This window comes from Delphinus delphis, chromosome X (genome assembly GCF_949987515.2).
Source record: "Delphinus delphis chromosome X, mDelDel1.2, whole genome shotgun sequence".
Taxonomy (NCBI): domain Eukaryota; kingdom Metazoa; phylum Chordata; class Mammalia; order Artiodactyla; family Delphinidae; genus Delphinus; species Delphinus delphis.
Genome location: NC_082704.1, coordinates 100,759,792 through 100,779,543, shown reverse-complemented (window position 1 = coordinate 100,779,543; position 19,752 = coordinate 100,759,792). Strand labels below are relative to the sequence as shown.

Below are 19,752 nucleotides of genomic sequence, written 5' to 3'. Positions count from 1 at the left end.
AGCCTGGACACAAGATTTCAGACGTCAACCTTGTTGCTATTTCCAAAATCGACACTTGCCCCAGTGGGTGGGCATGGGCTTGATTTGAGAAAGGAGCAACAGAAAAACTATTGGGGAACATTTCTACATCATGTTTTCGTTTCCAGCACTCTGATCCTGTATCTTTTGCAGGCAGAAAAATAGCAAATAGTCTTTTCAAAATTGGTAGGGAGAAGGGAGTCACAGTATCTTCAAAGATGTTTACTACTTACTAGCTTGTATCTAGCTATACTTTTTCTTATATCTCAATGATTAGAGAACAAATGACCTCAAAAACATAAAAAATAAAATTAAGTTATTTTATATTATGGATGCCTCAACCATAGAAACCTAACTACTGATGATTTCCAAAGACTTATAAAGAGATACGGATGAAGTCATATTTCAAAACTTCTCCTGTCTTGGATTTTGTTATAGGTCTCTATCATGTAGTGATATGAAATCTAAATATTTAGCTACCCGCCTCTTTCCATTCATCACTGCACTGCCAGAAGAGAGGCCTTTATGGAGATAAATGATCTCTCCTTCGTCAAAAACCTAGCAGGTCACCATGGTAAAGTCTCAGCCGTCTTTGAGAAGTGAAGAGTAAGCAGTTCTGAATAGGCCTCTCTGCTGTCACTCTGCATGTGTGATTGTTTCTCTATGAAAAATAAAGTTAGTCTGAAAGTTTAAATTCTGTTTAGTTTGTGTAGTGGCTTACGTGAAACTATGAACATGATTAAAAGAAAGAATTAAGAGCAATGTTTGCACATCTGCATAATAATGTTTTAATTTTTAAAATGGCCCTAAGCTAACACAAGACCTGTCGCTTATGTTTTTAACTTATTATTGCTATCTGTGGGCAAAATGTGTGTGTGTGTGTGTGTGTGTGTATTGTCTGTGAATATTGGGTGTAAAACTAAAATTGGTCTAATAAAATGAAATTAGCATCTGTAAATATCTGGAATAAATTCAGAAATGTTCTGTATATACTTCAGAAATTTCAAAATAAAGGGATTTAAAAATTCCTCTCTGCAATTATCAGTTGTGGAGCTAATGGAACAGTATGCACATCTGACCCCTTACATCTAATGAATCACCAAGTTCTGTTGACAACATTTCCTAAATATATCACAAACCTCCTCACTTCTCTCCTTCACAGCCGACATGAGCACATTAGCCAGTGTCAGCATCTCATTAGGAGTACTGCAGTTGCTTTTTAATTGTTCCTCCACATCAACTCTTGCCCACTTCTAATTAATTTGTCCCAAAGCAACCAGAGTGACCTTTATAAAGTGTAATATGGACCATCGCATCATCTTTCTTAAATCCCTTCCATGGCTTTCCATTGCACTTGGAATAAAATTCCAAATTCTTCACACAGAACATAAGAGCTGGTATAACCTAGCTCTCCCCGATCTCTTCTTTGGCCATTTTACCCCTTCCTCACTAGCTCCAAGGACACCCACCATGCCTCAGGCTCTTCCCAATTAGAGCCTTTACACATGGTCCTTCTCTTTGGAATGTTATTTCCCCATGCTTTCATTTGGCCAATTTTTACTCATTATTCATTTCCAAGCTTAAATATCATATCATCTAGGAATCTTTCTGTGATTTTCCCAGAGTATGCCGGATATTCACTCTTAGCACCTTGTACCCTTTCATTGTAATGGTAATCTCATGGAACTCTGGAATTGTTTGTTAAATGTCTGTCTTCCCCAGTAGACCCTAAGCTCCAGGATGGCAAAGTTATAAATCCTGTTTTGCTCATAGTGCATCACTAGTGGCTAGCACAGTGCCTAGCATATAATAGGCATGACATAAAAGCGTGTTGGATGGATCAGGAGGGTGGGAGGGAGGAAGTTAGGAGTGGGAAGGTCCTACCTTTAGTAGTCTAACTGTAAACTTCTTTCTTCAATTTTTATTACTTTCTCCATGCAGACAGCAATCCTATATAGTACAATGAACATCCCTAACTTGATAACTGACACAACTTTCCGAAATAGGCCAACAGTTTAAAGGTTTGAATATAAAGTTAGAACAAATACTATCTGTACATATAGAACCTATAAAAATAGTCATATTTATTATTAAGTATAGAATTTCTGGTTTTATTTTATTTTTTAAAATTTAATTCATATTTTAAATACATAATTCTTTTGCTAGAACATAATTCAAAAGTTCTGGAAAGATATCCAGTGAAAATTTATGTCCCAACTCCAGCTACACAGTTCTTCACCCTAAAGGCAACCAGAGTTTCCAATTGCATGCCAAAATTTGATTTTGATTTAATGATTTCTGAATTAGTTTACAGTTTGGTTTCCTTTCTTATTCTCAGTCTTGACTTCTGTCAGCATTGAAATAGTTACCTTAATGATAATTACTATTATATTTCTTTCTTGTAAAATATAGCGTTAAATATAGCGTTACAATTACAGGAAAAAAACTGTAAAAAGTACAAACACATGGAGGCTAAACAATACACTACTAAATAATCAAGAGATCACTGAAGATATCAAAGAGGAAATCAAAAAATACCTAGAAACAAACGACAAGGAAAACATAACAACCCAAAACCTATGTGATGCAGCAAAAGCAGTTATAACAGGGAATTTTATAGCAATTCAATCCTACCTCAAGAAACAAGAAACATCTCAAATAAACAACCTAACCGTACACCTAAAGCAATTAGAGAAAGAAGAACAAAAAAAACCCAAAGTTAGCAGAAGGAAAGAAATCATAAAGATCAGATCACAAAAAATGAAAAGGAAATGAAGGAAACAATAGCAAAGATCAATAAAACTAAAAGCTGGTTCTTTGAGAAGATAAACAAAACTGATAAACCATTAGCCAGACTCATCAAGAAAAAAAGGGAGAAGACTCAAATCAATAGAATTAGAAATGAAAAAGGAGAAGTAACAACTGACACTGTAGAAATACAAAGGATCATGAGAGATTACTACAAGCAACTGTATGTCAATAAAATGGACAACCTGGAAGAAATGGACAAATTCTTAGAAATGCACAACCTTCTGACACTGAACCAGGAAGAAATAGAAAATATGAACAGACCAATCACAAGCACCGAAATTGAAACTGTGATTAAAAATCTTCCAACAAACAAAAGCCCAGGACCAGATGGCTTCACAGGCGAATTCTATCAGACATTTAGAGAGGAGCTAACACCCATCCTTAAACTCTTCCAAAATATAGCAGAGAGAGGAAAACTCCCAAACTCATTCTACAAGGCCACCATCACCCTGTTATCAAAACCAGACAAAGATGTCACAAAAAAGAAATCTACAAGCCAATATCACTGATGAACATAGATGCAAAAATCCTCAACAAAATACTAGCAACAGCACATTAAAAGAATCATACACCATGATCAAGTGGGGTTTATCCCAGAAATGCAAAGAATCCAGTGTATGCAAATTAATCAGTGTGATAAACCATATTAATAAATTGAAGGAGAAAAACCATATGATCATCTCAATAGATGCAGAAAAATCTTTTGACAAAATTCAACAACATTTATGATAAAAGCCCTCCAGAAAGTAGGCATAGAGGGAACTTACCTCAACATAATCAAGGCCATATATGAGAAACCCACAGCCAACATCATTCTCAGTGGTGAAAAGCTGAAAGCATTTCCACTAAGATCAGGAACAAGACATGGTTGCCCACTCTCACCACTATTGTTCAACATAGCTTTGGAAGTTTTAGCGACAGCATCAGAGAAGGAAAAAAAATAAAAGGAATCCAAGTAGGAAAAGAAGAAATAACACTGTCACTGTTTGCAGATGACATGATACTATACATAGAGAATCCTAAAGATGCTACCAGAAAACTACTAGAGCTAATCAATGAATTTGGTAAAGTTGCAGGATACAAAATTAATGCACAGAAATCTCTTGCATTCCTGTACACTAATGATGAAAAATCTGAAAGCAAAATTAAGGAAACACTCCGATTTACCATTGCAACAAAAAGAATAAAATCCCTAGGAATAAACCTACCTAAGGAGGTGAAAGACCTGTATGCAGAAAACTATAAGACACTGATGAAAGAAATTAAAGATGATACAAACTGATGGAAAGATATACCATGTTCTTGGACTGGAAGAATCAGCATTGTGAAAATGACTGTACTAGCCAAAGCAATCTACAGATTCAGTGCAATCCCTATCAAACTACCAATGGCCTTTTTCACAGAACTATAACAAAAAATTTCACAATTTGTATGGAAACACAAAAGACCCCGAATAGCCAAAGCAATCTTTAGAAAGAAAAACAGAGCTGGAGGAATCAGGCTCCCTGACTTCAGACTATACTACCAAGCTACAGTAATCAAAACAGTATGGTACTGGCACAAAAACGGAAATATAGATCAATGGAACAGGATAGAAAGCCCAGAGGTCAACCCCCACACATATGGTCACCTTATCTTTGACAAAGGAGGCAAGAATATACAATGGAGAAAAGACAACCTTTTCAATAAGTGGTGCTGGGAAAACTGGACATGTACATGTAAAAGAATGAAATTAGAACACTTCGTAACACCATACAGAAAAATAAATTCAAAATGAATTAAAGACCTCAATATAAGGCCAGACACCATCGAACTCTTAGAGGAAACTATAGGCAGAACACTCTATGACATAAATCACAGCCAGATCCTTTTTGACCCACCTCCTAGAGAAATGGAAATAAAAACAAACAAATGGGACCTAATGAAACTTAAAAGCTTTTGCACAGCAAAGGAAACCATAAACAAGACGAAAAGACAACCCTCAGTTTGGGAGAAAATATTTGCAAATGAAGCAACTGACAAAGGATTAATCTCCAAAATATACAAGCAGCTCATGCAGCTCAATATCAAAAAAACAAACAACCCAATCCAAAAATGGGCAGAAGACCTAAATAGGCATTTCTCCAAAGAAGGTATACAGATTGCCAACAAACACATGAAAGGATGCTCAACATCACTAATCATTAGAGAAATGCAAATCAAAACTACAATGAGGTATCACCTCACACCAGTCAGAACGGCCATTATCAAAAAATCTAGAAACAATAAATGCTGGAGAGGGTGTGTATAAAAGGGAACCTTCTTGCACTGTTGGTGGGAATGTAAATTGATACAGCCACTATGGAGAACAGTATGGAGGTTCCTTAAAAAACTAAAAATAGAACTACCATATGACCTGGCCATCCCACTACTGGGCGTATACCCAAAGAAAACCATAATTCAAGAAGAGTCATGTACCACAGTTTCCATTGCAGCTCTATTTACAATAGCCAGGACATGGAAGCAACCTAAGTGTCCATCAACAGATGAATGTTTAAAGATATGACTCAGCCATAAAAAGAAATGAAATTGAGTTATTTGTAGTGAGGTGGAGGGACCTAGAGTCTGTCCTACAGAGTGAAGTAAGTCAGAAAGAGAAAAACAAATACCGTATGCTAACACATATATATGGAATCTAAAAAAAAAAAAGGAAATGGTTATGAAGAACCTATTGACAGAACAGGAATAAAGTTGCAGATGTAGAGGATGGACTTGAGGACACGGGGAGGGGGAAGGGTAAGCTGGGATGAAGTAGAGAGTGGCCTGGACATATATACACTACCAAATATAAAATAGCTAGTGGGAAGCAGCCACATAGCACAGGGAGATCAGGTCGGTGCTTTGTGACCACCTAGAGGGGTGGGATAGGGAGCGTGGGAGGGAGGCTCAATAAGGAGGGAATATGGGGATATATGTATACGCATAGCTGATTCACTTTGTTATACAGCAAAAACTAACACAACAATGTAAAGCAATTTTGCTCCAATAAAAATGTTAAGTTAAAAAAAAAAAACAGAAAAGAAACACAAGGAACTAGAAAAAGGAAATTACTATAGGTAAAATATAGTTAAGACCTTAAATTAATTAAAAATAAAAATCAAAAATTAAGGATAAATTGTATTTCCCCTTTTTACTTCACTCTGTATGACAGACTCTAGGTCTATGCACCTCATTACAGATAACTAAATTTCATTTCTTTTTATGGCTGAGCAATATTCCATTGTATATATGTGCTGATTCACTTTGTTATACAGCAGCAACTAACACAACATTGTAAAGCAATTTTACTCTAATAAAGATGTTTAAAAAAAAAAACCTTTAGGAATATTGATTATAAAGAACATCCAAGAAAGGAGAAGTGAAATTTCATGTTATAAAATTTTTATACCAACATATTTAATCCATTGTTAGAGTTAAGCAAACATAGGGTCATTTTTATATCTTATATTTAAAAGAAAATAACCATTTATTGAGGCATGTAGAGGCAGATTATCAAAGTGGTTAAAAAGACGGGATCTGGAGCCAGACCACCTGGTTTCAAATTTCATCATGTTAAGTGATTACTTAGCACCTTGCTGAGATTCAATTCATCCATCTTGAAAATGCTGGTAACATTCATGTTTAGTTCATAGGATTGTTGAGAGGATTAAATAGGCTAATATGAATAAGGACAGAAGAATCATGATGAGAGCAAAGCAACCATATCAAGAAATTTTAGTTGTTGTTGTTGCTGTTTGTCGTTCTTACTAGTATTATTTAATAGGATGTGAAAATTGAAGTTTTGCCTGAAGTGTCAATATATGATAATTATCTGATACCCAGCTGAGTGTGAGACAGAATATCCTGGAGGAATCTTCAAAGTGGATAAATCAGAAGAGATTCCATGGCTGTTTAACCTTTCACCCACTTTGAGAATATAAAAGAATGTAGAATGGATAGGCAGAGAGGAACTGGAAAGATTTCTTTAGAGAGCTGCTAAGGTGTCTCCTCTCCCTCTGATGGGGTGAGTGGTCTACCTTCTTCCCTGAAATTCTGAAGGGTGGAAGTTTTAGGGGGACTGCTAAGAGAAGTTAACGGGTATTTCCTGGAGTACAGAGATGCAGTATACTTATGTCTCATTCACACCTGTGAAAGGTGAAGCATGTATGCGGGGGCGTGGGAGGGGGTGCTGAGAGGGAGAGAGAAGAGGAGAGGGAGAGAGAGGGGGAGAGAGAAGGAAGGAGAGAGGATAAAGGACCGGAAAGTGATACTCCTGCAGGGAGTTGGGGGGAGGAGAAGGGGTAACAGGCATGAATGTTTCCCATGGAGCAAATTTGGTCCACATGAAAGAGAAAGCCTACCTGGAGAAGTTGTTTTTTTTTTTTTTAAGAAGATGTTGGGGGTAGGAGTTTAGTAATTTATTTATTTATTTTTGCTGTGTTGGGTCTTCATTTCTGTGCGAGGGCTTTCTCTAGCTGTGGCAAGCGGGGGCCGCTCTTCATCGCGGTGCGGGGGCCTCTCACTATCGCGGCCTCTCTTGTTGCGGAGCACAGGCTCCAGACATGCAGGCTCAGTAGTTGTGGCTCATGAGCCTAGTTGCTCCACGGCATGTGGGATCCTCCCAGACCAGGGCTCGAACCCGCGTCCCCTGCGTTAGCAGGCAGATTCTCAACCACTGCGCCACCAGGGAAGCCCCCTGGAGAAATTTTAAACCCTGCCCAGGAAGAGATGAGTCCTCAGAGATGCTTGATCTGAGGAGACGGTGACCAACCAAAGGGGAGGCTCTCACCATCTGAGCTTAGTTCAAGCTGGAGAGCAATGCCAAATCCACATCAGTAACCTTAAATGAAAGATTCAGCTTTACACATTTGCCAGTCACCAACCAAATAAGAACAGTTCTGTCCTTATGTCTCTTTACTCCTCCCTGCCCCTTTGTACCTGGGTGTGGATATGACAAGAAAGACAGGTAAGCTGGTCACATAAGTCACCTTATATAAGACGTGTCCAGGAGGATGGGAGAGCTCTTTAGCTTTGATTGAAGATTCTAAGGTTGATTACTATGATGATCTTAGACCGTACACTAAGGTAGTACTTATAACTTAAAGTGACTGTATGACCAAACTTTTCCTAAGAGCATGGAATCATGGGAATTTCTGAGTTTTCATTCAGTAGTAGGAGAAATTATCCTAGAAAAAAATAGTCCTTAAAAGGAAAGAAGTCAAAAGTTCCCCAAATTTTGAATTGCTTATGCTGTTCTGCTGGTTTGTTACAACAAAAGAGAAAGGAACCCTAAACTATACATACAGAGGACATAAATAAATAGGAAGGGTCATGGCTTAATACAGCATTGATAAAGTAAATACTTACATGATTCAGTACCTAGGCTACCACATGAATTAAAAATGACCATGTGTAATAAATTAATTTCCAACATAAATAGAACAAAGAGAGAAAATAAACCTTAACATCTTTTTACCTTATGTGAATACAGAAGAGGTCAGTAAGATACGACATTGTTTCCGGATGATTAGAATGTGTTGAAAATATAGTGTATCAATTATAAGTGGTCATAATTTGCAAACTTTCTACTGGATTTTATGTACATGCACAGCATTAAACATTTTAATTAGTATTTTCCCTCCACTTTTTGAAAGCTAGATCCCAAAATGGGGTATTGATCTAAACAAGATCTAGTGAAAAATATGTATTGATAGATGACGTTTAGCACAGGGCCTTGCACATGGAAGATGCTTTTTAATACTAAGTTTTTATTTATTTTAGCTTGATTTTAAGTTCAGCAGAAATACAGAATTCATATATTTGCTTATGTAAAAAGGATTTTTCACTCCAAAAACATGAAACAATGTGTACTGTAGTTTCCTTTGGGATATTAGAAGTGTTGAACCTAGAAGCCTAAATCTTGAAAGTCATAAATATTTTTGTCATAAAATATTATCTGCAGGAATAATTCTAAATATCAGATTTTTTAAAAAACTCACTATACTAGTTTTTATGATATTGAGTTTTATCGTTTTAATTTTACTTGTTGATATCTTAAAAGTTTCCTCTTACATTTTAATAAAATGTATTATTTATTAGTGCTTGAAGCACATGATATTGATATTGTTTATTGGAAAATCTACTAACATGTTAAAAGATCCAAACAAAAAACCTGCCTTAGAACTATAGAAATTTCAACCAGATTGAACTAAATTAGGTTTACTTTTCCTCTGTGTACTATAAGAGAGATTGGACATCAGAAATTTTCTTCAAAAATATTAAAATCTGTTTTATTATATGTTGTATTGTCTAAAAATAATATCTGCTTTGATCCAACTCATAACTGTAATTTCAATTTAACCTTATTGCAACTCAGTGAGCAAAATATTCTACCCTTCAAGTATTAAAGTAATAGTTCAATTTCAATAAATTTACTATGAGTCTGTAAATCAATATTAGAAGCATCAATCTTAGAAGATCCAATAGTAAGGAATGATAAAATAGTAGAGTAATAAAAATAAGCACCTGTGCTTTAATATCCTGGACTGTCCCTTGTGGGATATATGAGTTGCTAATGTCATATTCTACTCTTTGCTTTTATCTTAGTTAGATTCTGGTTGCTTTTTCTATCATTAATATTAATGTAATCAAATTCATCTATCTTTTTAGTTTCTGCTGCTTTTTTTTTTCTTTAAGAAATGCTTTCATTCCTCAGGATTAAAAATATACTCACATATATTCATTTTAAAACATAATATTTTTTCCTTCACTCTGAGCCTTTTTAATGTGAGATTTATTTTAGTATCTAGTGTGAACTTAGGAATACACTTTTGCATTTTTCATGTAGATAGTTAAATGTCTCAGAATCTTTTACTGAATAGTTTTTCTTTTCTTATTTTTTTGTGACACCTTTATTGCTTAATAGGTTTCCATATAAGTGTGGATCTGATCTTGGGTTATCTATTTTTTTGTCTATTTGTCCGTTTCTGTGTGCATACCTCACTACCTTAATTCATACAGTTTCATGTTAAAAGTTTAAGTAAATCTTGATATCTGATAGATATTGAAAGAGTTACTCTTTGCTAGTCTTCTTAATTTCTTTAACTTTACTATCAAATATGATTTATTGTCCTTTCATTTTACTGAAGTATAGTTGATTTCCAATATTATATTAGTTTCAGGTATACAACATAGAAATTCAAAATATTTATAGATTATATTCCGTTTTAAAATATTGGTTATATTTCCTGTGCTGTACAGTATATCCTTGTAGTTTTTAAATTTTACACCTGATAGTTTATAACTCTTAATCCCCTACCCCTATCTTGCCCCCCTCTCCCCATTGGTAGCCACTAGTTTGTTCTCTATATCTGTGAGTCTATTTCTGTTTTGTTATATTCATTTATTTGATTTATTTTTTAGATTCTACATACAAGTAGTAGCATACAGTATTTATCTTTCTCTGTCTGACTTATTTCACTATGCATAATACCTTTCAGGTCCATCCATGTTGTTGCAAATGGAAAAATTTCATTCTTTATTATGACTAAGCTGTATTCCGTTGTATGTATGTATATATGTGATATATATAAGGTTGCTTCCATATCTTGGCAATTGCATATAATGCTGCTATGAACATTGGGGTTCATGTATCTTTTCAAGTTAGTGTTTTTGTTTTTTTCAGATATGTACCCAGGAGTGGTATTGCTGGATCATATGGTAGCTCTATTTTTAGTTTTCTGTGGACTGTCCATACTGCTTTCCATAGTGGCTACACCAGTTTACATTTACACCAACAGTGCACAAGGGTTCCCTTTTCTCTACATCCTTGACCATCACTTGTTATTTGTGGTCTTTTTGGTGCTAGCCATTCTAACAGGTATGAGGTGACATCTCATTATGGTTTTGATTTGCATTTCTCTGATGATTAATGATGTTGAGCATCTTTTCACATGCCTGTTGGCCATCTATGTGTCTTCTGTGGAAAAATGTTTGTTCGGGTCTTCTGCCCATTTTTTAATAAAGTTGTTTGGTTTTTTTTGATATTGAGTTGTATGAGCTCTTTATATATTTTGGATATTAACCCCTTATTGGTCATATCATTTACAAATATTTTTTTCCCATTTAATAGGTTGTATTTTCATTTTGTTGATGGTTTCCATTGCTGTGAGAAAGCTTTTAAGTATAATTAGGTTCCATTTGTTTATTTTTGTCTTTGTTTCCTTTGCCTTAGGAGACAGATCCGAAAAAAAATATTGCAGCAATTTATATCAAAGAGTGTTCTACCTGTGTTTTCTTCTAGGAGTTTATGGTTTCCAGTCTAACATTTAGGTCTTTAATCCATTTTGAGTTTATTTTTGTATGTGGTGTGAGAAAACGTTCTAATTTCATTATTTTACATGCTATCAATTAGCTATCAATTAAATATGAATTTTAAGACCAGTTTATCAAATTCTGTGAAAATTCCTATTGAAATTATTATTGAATCCAATTTATATATTGATTTGGAGAATCTCCATCTTTACAACTTGGTGTCTTACCATACCCTTCCCATGTTATGTGTATATAGATAGATATAGATGGATTCAGTAATTTAAGCTTTTGGTATATCTTTGGTAAAATTGTTTGGAAAAAATTTAGATGTCCTTCGTTCACTTAATCAGATCCAAGGTTTCTCATTTGTAAATTGAAGATAATTTTTTTCCTGCCTACATTTCAGGGCTACTTTGAAGCAAAAATGAAATTATGCTTATGAAATAAATACATAAATGATAAGATTTTGTTTTTTATTATTTTTAGCCAGAAGTGTTGGTATATTATATGCTTAATGATACTCCATGATTTTCTGAGATTCTGTTTAATTAATCTGTTTTCCTCCTTGTGTAAAAGTTTGGATCTTATAATTATTTAAATAAAATCATTGTTCTGTTTAATGATTTCTGCAATGCTCTGTGAACCATGACTTTTTATTCATTCTGTGAAGTCTTTGATTAATGAGGAGTATAAAAGTTCATTTCATCAAGTATTTATTGTATCACATACTGTGTTGCTAGCACTGAATCAGTTTTGAGATAATTATTTTCATTTTAGGGGACACAATGCAATAAGGAGTTTTGGTGACCTGTTACCCATCAATATTTTTTACGGTTATCAGCCTAGAGTCTCTAGTAAACATGGAAGTTTTAAGTATTATTTTTATTATTGTTATTTTTAGGAGAAATTGATCCCAAATTTTAAGTTTTTCCTTTGTAATAAGTGAATTGAAATATAAAGCTTATTTTTCTATTGTCTTCTTTTAATTAATCATTTCAATAACATGTACTATCTAACCTTGCCAAATCAACTATATAATCACTTCTTCCTTCTAATTTTATCAGTGTATTATCTGAAAATAAGGTAATATCAGAAAATATCCACTTGTTGAATGAGTGAAAATGAATATATATATTCAAATCCAGAGAATTCATAGAGAAAATACAAGATTCCAAGGAATGAAACCATACACAGATAAAATACTAAATAATAAATACTTTTAAAATAGGACAAGATACCTCATACATTGGAACATGGTATCAAGATACAAAAATATTCTAATAGATTAAAATAAGGAGTTACATCTAGTAAATGAGTGATCTGTCAAGTCTAATTATGAAGTTCTACACTCAGGTTCAACAACTCTGTTATATAAATGCACACTTAAGTGTATTAATATTGTTAGGAGTTAGTTGATGATGACCATATGTACATGTGCTGTGTGGACTTAAACATTTCATGGATACTTAGGTCATATGAATAGAAGACGTTTTCAATCAAAGGAGAGGGTTTTTTGATATTAGCCTTTCTGGCAGGGGTGAAGTGGTACCTCATTGTGGTTTAGATTTGCATTTTCTTGATGATTAGTGATGTTGAGCATTTTTTATGTGCTTGTTAGTCATTTGTATGTCTTCTTAGGAAAAATGTCTGTTCAGGTGTTCTGCCCATTTTTTTAACATCTTTAAAATGGATTTTTAAATATTAAGTTGAATGTGTTCTTTATATATTCTGCATACTAACCCCTTATAGATATATGATTTGCAGATATTTTCTCCCATTCAGAGAAATGGGAGAAAATATCATCATCTTGTTGATGTTTTCCTTAGTGTGCAAAAGTTTTTTAGTTTGATATAATCCCATTTGTTTATTTTTGCTTTTGTTTCCCTTGCCTGAAGAGACATATCCAAAAAAATATTGCTAAGACCAAAATCAAAGAGCATACTGCCTCTGCTTTCTTCTAGGAGTTTTATGGTTTCAGGCCTTACATTCAATCTTTAATCCATTTTCAGCTTATTTTTGTATATGATGTAAAATAGTGGTGAAATAGATGAATGAATTAAGAGGGAGAAGTGTACAGTTATAAGATAGATAAGACATGGAGATGTAATATACAGAATAGGGAATATAGTCAATAATATTGTAATAACTTTAAATGGTGACAGACGGTAACTAGACTTATCCTGGTGATCATCTCGTAATGTATTTAAGTGTCAAATCACTATGTTGTACACCTGAAACTAATATAACGTTCTATGTTGATTTTACTTTGATAAAAGTAAACAAACAACAATAACAACAAAAAAAGGTGAAGGTATTCCTTGTGGATCGTGCATTGGCATGCTATGTTAAAATATAAGAACATTTTTAAGAGGGGTATTGAAAAATTAAACTGTGTTCTGATGTAAGTAACTAAGTTGATGAAAAAGATCTGAAAACTCTTCCTTAGGAATGGGTTGGAGGTCTAGAGGATTTTATGCTGAGAAGGGAAGACTCGTGCATGGACACAGGAGATCAAATATTTTAATAGCTGTTTCATGGAACTAGATTAAGTTTAATTTATTCTGTAAGTCAGAACCATCAGACTTTTATTTAAAGTTCAGTTTCAGCTCAACCAAAAGTTATTTTTAGCCAATTAAATTATCTAAACATGATAAAGCCTCGATTATAATTAGTGGAGGAACTTCCTGATTTGAGTACAAGACTGAACTACATCACTCCATCAGCCATTCATTTTAAAGTATGTATTGGGACTTCCCTGGTGGTCCAGTGGGTAAGACTCTGCGCTCTCAATGCAGAGGGCCCGGGTTCGATCCCTGGTCGGGGAACTGGATCCTGCATACATGCCGTGACTTGGAGTCCACATGCCACAACTGAGAGTCCGCATGCCGCAAGTAAGACGCACTGCAATCAAAATATTTTAAAAAATAAAAAATAAAATAAAAATATGTATTAAGTACCTACAATGTGCTAGGTGTTGAAATTTTTTTAGGAAATCACTGATCAGTAATAATATGTGATTCTAGATTTTAATCTATGTTTCTGATAGACATTTAACACATAAATTTGATAAAGAACTTGTGATACTTATTAGAATATTACATATATTAGATAGTGTTGAGTGTATACTAAGGCTACAGTTCTGCACCAAGTAGAGGGAGTAATCTGAAAATACTGACATGAGAAGACAGTACTGGATTAAATTTTAAGAATGGATTCAGCAGTTGTATTAATTTGTCTAGAGCAGAGGATTTTCTTAGAAGAAATAAGAAAAGTGACCTGATGAAGTGGCAGTTAAAGAGAAGCAAAGAATGGGATAGAACAAGGGTCCCGAAGTGTAGCCTCTGGACTGGCAGCATAAGCATTACCTGGGAACTTGTTAAAAATGTAAATTCCTGGATCCCCCTCTAGACCTACTATATCAGAAACTCTGGGGGTGGGGCCCAGCAGGCTGCAGTTGAACAAGCCTTCAGGTGATTGTAATTCATGCTCAGTTTGCGAACCACTGGTGTAGACTGCTGGTGTGAAGTCGGGTTTAGATACGCTTTGGAAGCCAATTCATCATCACTGCACATCAGTGGAAATAAAGGATGCAGAGATCCCATAGATTATAGTAGCCATGTGATTGATTGGCTAACTTATGTAGGCATAACCCAGAGAGCACTTACAATAGCAAATGTTGAAACTCTTGCTTTGAAAAAAAAATTCATGGAGGTTTTTCTTTATTTTAATTTTACATCTACCATTTTACACGATAGAGCTGGGTATCGTCGTCTGCCAGAAACAAGGCCTGTATATTTTGTTTCACAGATAATGAATTCTTTCTTCCTCTAAAACAGTGTTGGGTAATGTTCCAAAAAAGTAATCACAGGCCAGTTAGTAAATATATGCTGGGACAGTAGAGTGCCTGATAGCAACAGCTATGTCTGCCGCTGCTGATTAATCACCTAGAGAACAGACCTATTTTTTGACTTAATACGGAATAGGGACTTCATTAAGGACAGAATCTGCATCTCAGTTACTAAACATATTCCCCCACTGTTTTCATCTTCAAAGGTGTATATTTTCTTTTGTTGTCTAGTAGAATGACAATCAGGGCTGCACACTTTTTACAAATTGTTCCTTCCCCTCCTGTCTTCCTCTTTTATTCAATCAGCTTGTCAAGCTGTAAGGGATTATGAAAGTTTGGGGAGTTAGAAATCACAGCCAGTTCAATCTCATTTTCATATAAACTGAACAGTAAGTTATTATATTGTAACAGCTTATCACTTTGGACATAAATTACAGCAAAGTAGTTTGTAAATCCCGTAACAGAGATAGAATAGTCCATTTATGTAGGCATGTTTCGTACAGTTTGCTGTAACTTTCAGCTTTAGCTCATTTTATATAACATTTTAATATATTGGTTGGAAAGATATAGTCATGATCTGTGGGGCTTTCTGATTTTGCTTCTCTCTAACATTAATTGCTGAAGCTAGTTAGAGACCCGTTTTAGGTTCTGCTGCTTCATCTTCTAGGATTATTCCTGTTTTAGGTCAAAGGAAATACAAGAAGTGCTATGTCTGGAAATGAAAGTGGCCATTGAGTCAGCCTTGCTCTTTGTCCTCCTCTTATGTTGTACCCTTGTCTGATAATTAGATTCTTGCCATATTACTTGTGATCAGACCTTTTTCTCATACTCAGTAATTGCTCTAGAGCTCTACCTTGATTCTAAGGCTTTTCCTCTGTTTATTTAAAACATACTAGGGAATTCTTGCCATAATCCCCAGTCTCACTTCCTCCCAGTCTCTGAGTACCTGTCCACCCAAACAGGTATTAGAGCATTCTGAGTACCCCAATTTGATATGCATGCACATTGAGCCATCCTGCTTTGTGGTCTTAAGGATTTATGTGAGTATGATCTTTTGTTGGCTCTTAGAAAATTCCTTGATCGTCACCTATGTGGATGCTGTTGGTACCCTACCTAGATGCTCTTAACCTGCAAGTACACCCATTCTCCATCTACTGACAGTACTGAGTTATAACTCACAGCTAGCAAAAGCATCACTATCCTATTTTATATATAGTAGTGTGTAACAAGGACCTGCTGTATAGCACAGGGAACTATACTCAATATATTATAATAACCTATAATGGAAGAGAATGTAAAAAAAGATATATATATAACTGAATCACTTTGCTGTATACCTGAAACGAACACAACATTGTAATTCAGCTATATTTCAATAAAAATTTTCAAAAAACAAAACAAACAAGGAAAACCCACCACCATCCTTCTGTGGAGAATTGCCTTAGACCAGTGGTTCTCAAGCTTTAGCTTGCTTCTGAATCACATAGAAGGCTTGTTAAAACAGATAGATGGGCTCAGCTCCCAGGTTCTGATTCAGTATGTCTAGGGCAGAGCCTGAGAATTTGTATTTCTAACAATTTCCCAATGATGCTGATGCTGTTGGTCTGAATAACAAACTTTGAGGGTAACTGGTCTAGTTTAAATAGGAATTTCTTTGTCCCTGGAGGCTATGTGTTCCATCTCCTCTCCTCAGGGCAGATGATGATCAGTGACAGATTGCCATCAGTTTTTAAAGGGCAGATTCTCCTGCCTCAAGGTGGGACTATTTCTGTGTGTCATTCATGCTCCATTGCTGCCTGGTGGGATCAGAATTAAATAGTCACCATCAGAAACCACATTTTGGCTTAGCTTTTTACCCCTACCATACCCTACTTCTTTTACTCTCCTCTTGAAGGCACTCTGTGAGTAAATTACCTGAACAAAATCTCCATCTCAGACAGTGCTTCTAGGGAGCACAACCAGAGACTTGTATCTGTGGATTTCTGGTTTCTAGTCTCTTTAGTTCAATTTATTCAACAAATTTGTATTGAATGACTTTGAATGCCCCAGGCAATATATGGTATATGGGAAGTAATTAAGACCCAGTCTCTCTCTCCCAGTCTCTGTCTCAAACAGCCCACTATTAAGTTGAAGACTGGATAAATAAATGTACAATTGAAATACAGTATGGCTGATGCTATGCTACACTAGTGCTGAGAATTTGAAGCTATGAAAACTTTTATCTGAGCCTTGGAGGGTATCATAAGCCGGGTTCTTTGGGGAAAGAGACTCTGAGATGGAGATTTGTGAGTAGGAGGTTTATTGGGGCATATTTTGGGCAACACCAGTGAGGAAGTAAGGGAAGCATAATTGTACAGATGGAGAGGTTGGATGAGACCTCAGGCAAACCCATGGGGAACTCTGGAGAGGTCCAGAATTAAGGAGGAAAGGAATCAATCACTAGATGCAGACTGCCTACTGGAAGAAGCAGTTTTTTGGCTAAAGGATGCTCAAAGGGTGACTCAACTGTAAGGTACCATTAGCCAGTTCTCCCAGCTGCTGGAGAAATACACATGTCAGTCCTGTAGTAGGCATCTGGGTGGAGAACCACAGCAGCCAGTACAGAGGGCAGATGGATGCAAGGAAAGATCAGTCCTCAGCCACTTTATCCCAGGACCATAGAAAGTAGGTTGGACCTCATGAGAAAAAGTTTGGGGATCCAGCATGAAGAGTATTGCAAACACACACACACACATACACACACACACACACACACACACACGCACGCACACACACGTTGGTTCCTGGAGAACTGTCCTTGTGATCATCTCAGTTAATATATACTGGCTTCATTCAAGCCAAACAACCAGCAATCCTAGTACACCCAGTGTGAATTTTTTTTTTTTTTTTGCGGTACGTGGGCCTCTCACTGTTGTGGCCCCTCCCGTTGCGGAGCACAGGCTCCGGGCGCGCACGCTCAGCGGCCATGGCTCACGGGGCCAGCCGCTCCGCGGCACGCGGTATCTTCCCGGACCAGGGCACGAACCCGTGTCCCCTGCATCGGCAGGCGGACTCTCAACCACTGCGCCACGAGGGACGCCCCACCCAGTGTGAAGTTTAATTGAGTCTGTTCTTAAGCACTGAATTTCTCAAATATCACAGATGCTAAATGCAAGATAAACCTGAGATTTCCTGAAAATATATCCTGTAGACAGACCTGAAAGAGTTCTAAACCTTGTTGAAATGACTCTGAGGAACAGTTGCAGCAGGTAACAAATCTGCCGACAAGCAGCAATCTTGAGAATAAACATATGTGGGCCCAGAGTTCAGAGGCTAAAGTCGATTTAATGAGAAAGCTGTTGCTATTCTTTTTTATGTAAATTAAATGTATTCCAGGTAGCCAAAGTCACAGCCTAACGGTAATGGTCTGGCTGCAGAACTGAGCGTTTGTTTTATGCTCTTCTCAGGGTCACCTAAAGATGCATGTGAGTTACCTGGATTGAACAGAATTCTATCCGGTGTATTGTAAATGTGTGGTGATAAAATTCGAGAACCTAATTAAAGAGAACTGATTTGAATGTAAAATTGTTTATTTTGCAATTTATCTATGCCAAACATTGAAAATTTTCCATTGAGATAATAACAGCACATAATTTGTAAAGTGGAATATAAAGTCTTAGTGAATAAAGGGTAGGCTATTAATGTCTTCATAAAGTTAATTACACAATGTTAAGACAACAGAAGGAAGACTTGAGTAACCCCCTACCTATCCAGAGTAAATGTCGTAAAAATTCACACATTTTATTTTCTGTATTTAGTGCCAGAAATCCAGCCCATGCAGACACACACAAAAGAATGAAATAGGTCTGCATCTATCCCTGCAGTAGCTGAAATCTGTCCTGATGGAATGGCCTCTGGCAGTATTATGAATCAGCATGAAAGAATAGCAGACCTGGTCTCTAGAAACTATCCCCTCGCTGAAATGTGCATTTAAATTACCTCATGGCAAGGCCAGTGACATTCAAGGATTGAGAATGAGGCTAGAAAAATGGAAATGTTTCTCTACTTCAGGGAAGGCCTTTTGCCTGATCGACATTATGTAAACATTTTGCCAAAGAAAGAGTAGTACCAAAGTTTTGCAGCCAAATTATTATAGAACAGCAAACCGCTTTTATGCCCCCTATGCTCTAGTCCAAGGGTTGGCAAGCTGGCCCTTGGGCCACATCCAACCTGCCACTCATTTTTGTAAATACAGCGTTGTTGGAACACAGCTATGCTCATTTGTTTATGTACTGTCTGTGGCTGTTTTTGCGCCACAGTGGCAGAGTTGAGTAGTGTGAAATAGACCATATGGCCCACAAAGCTTAAAATATTTACTATCTAGCCCTTTACAGAAAATGTTTGCTGACCCCTGCTTTAGTCTCTTCTAGTTCAGTGTATTCCAGATTTACTGATGATAAGAATCGCCTGGAGTACTTGTTAAACCTACAGCTTCTCAAGCCCCTCCTTTGGAGATCCTGATTCAGTGAGTCTGCGTGAGACACAGAAATGTATATTTTTAACAAGTACTAGAATTTTTAAGAAACATCGGTCTAGTTCTTTTACTCCCCAGTTCTTCTGCATACCTTTTTATGCTCATCAAGTCCACATTCTTTTCTTCAAGCTCTTCTTCCTCTCCCCACATAAGTGCTCGCACAGACCAGTGTGCTGTGTGACATTGTCGTGGGTGGGGTTTGCTAAAAGCAGAGCTTATGACAGGGATTTGG

At 36.1% G+C, this 19,752-nt stretch overlaps 1 protein-coding gene and 1 non-coding gene across 2 annotated transcripts in view; both read left to right on the top strand.

The window, feature by feature from the left end:
- IL1RAPL1 (interleukin 1 receptor accessory protein like 1) overlaps positions 1–19,752 on the top strand; it is a 653,817-nt gene that overhangs the window by 384,409 nt on the left and 249,656 nt on the right. The gene's annotated exons all lie outside the window — the stretch shown is intronic.
- TRNAE-CUC (transfer RNA glutamic acid (anticodon CUC)) lies at positions 13,913–13,985 on the top strand. The gene has a single exon. It is a non-coding gene; the product is annotated as a tRNA-Glu (tRNA).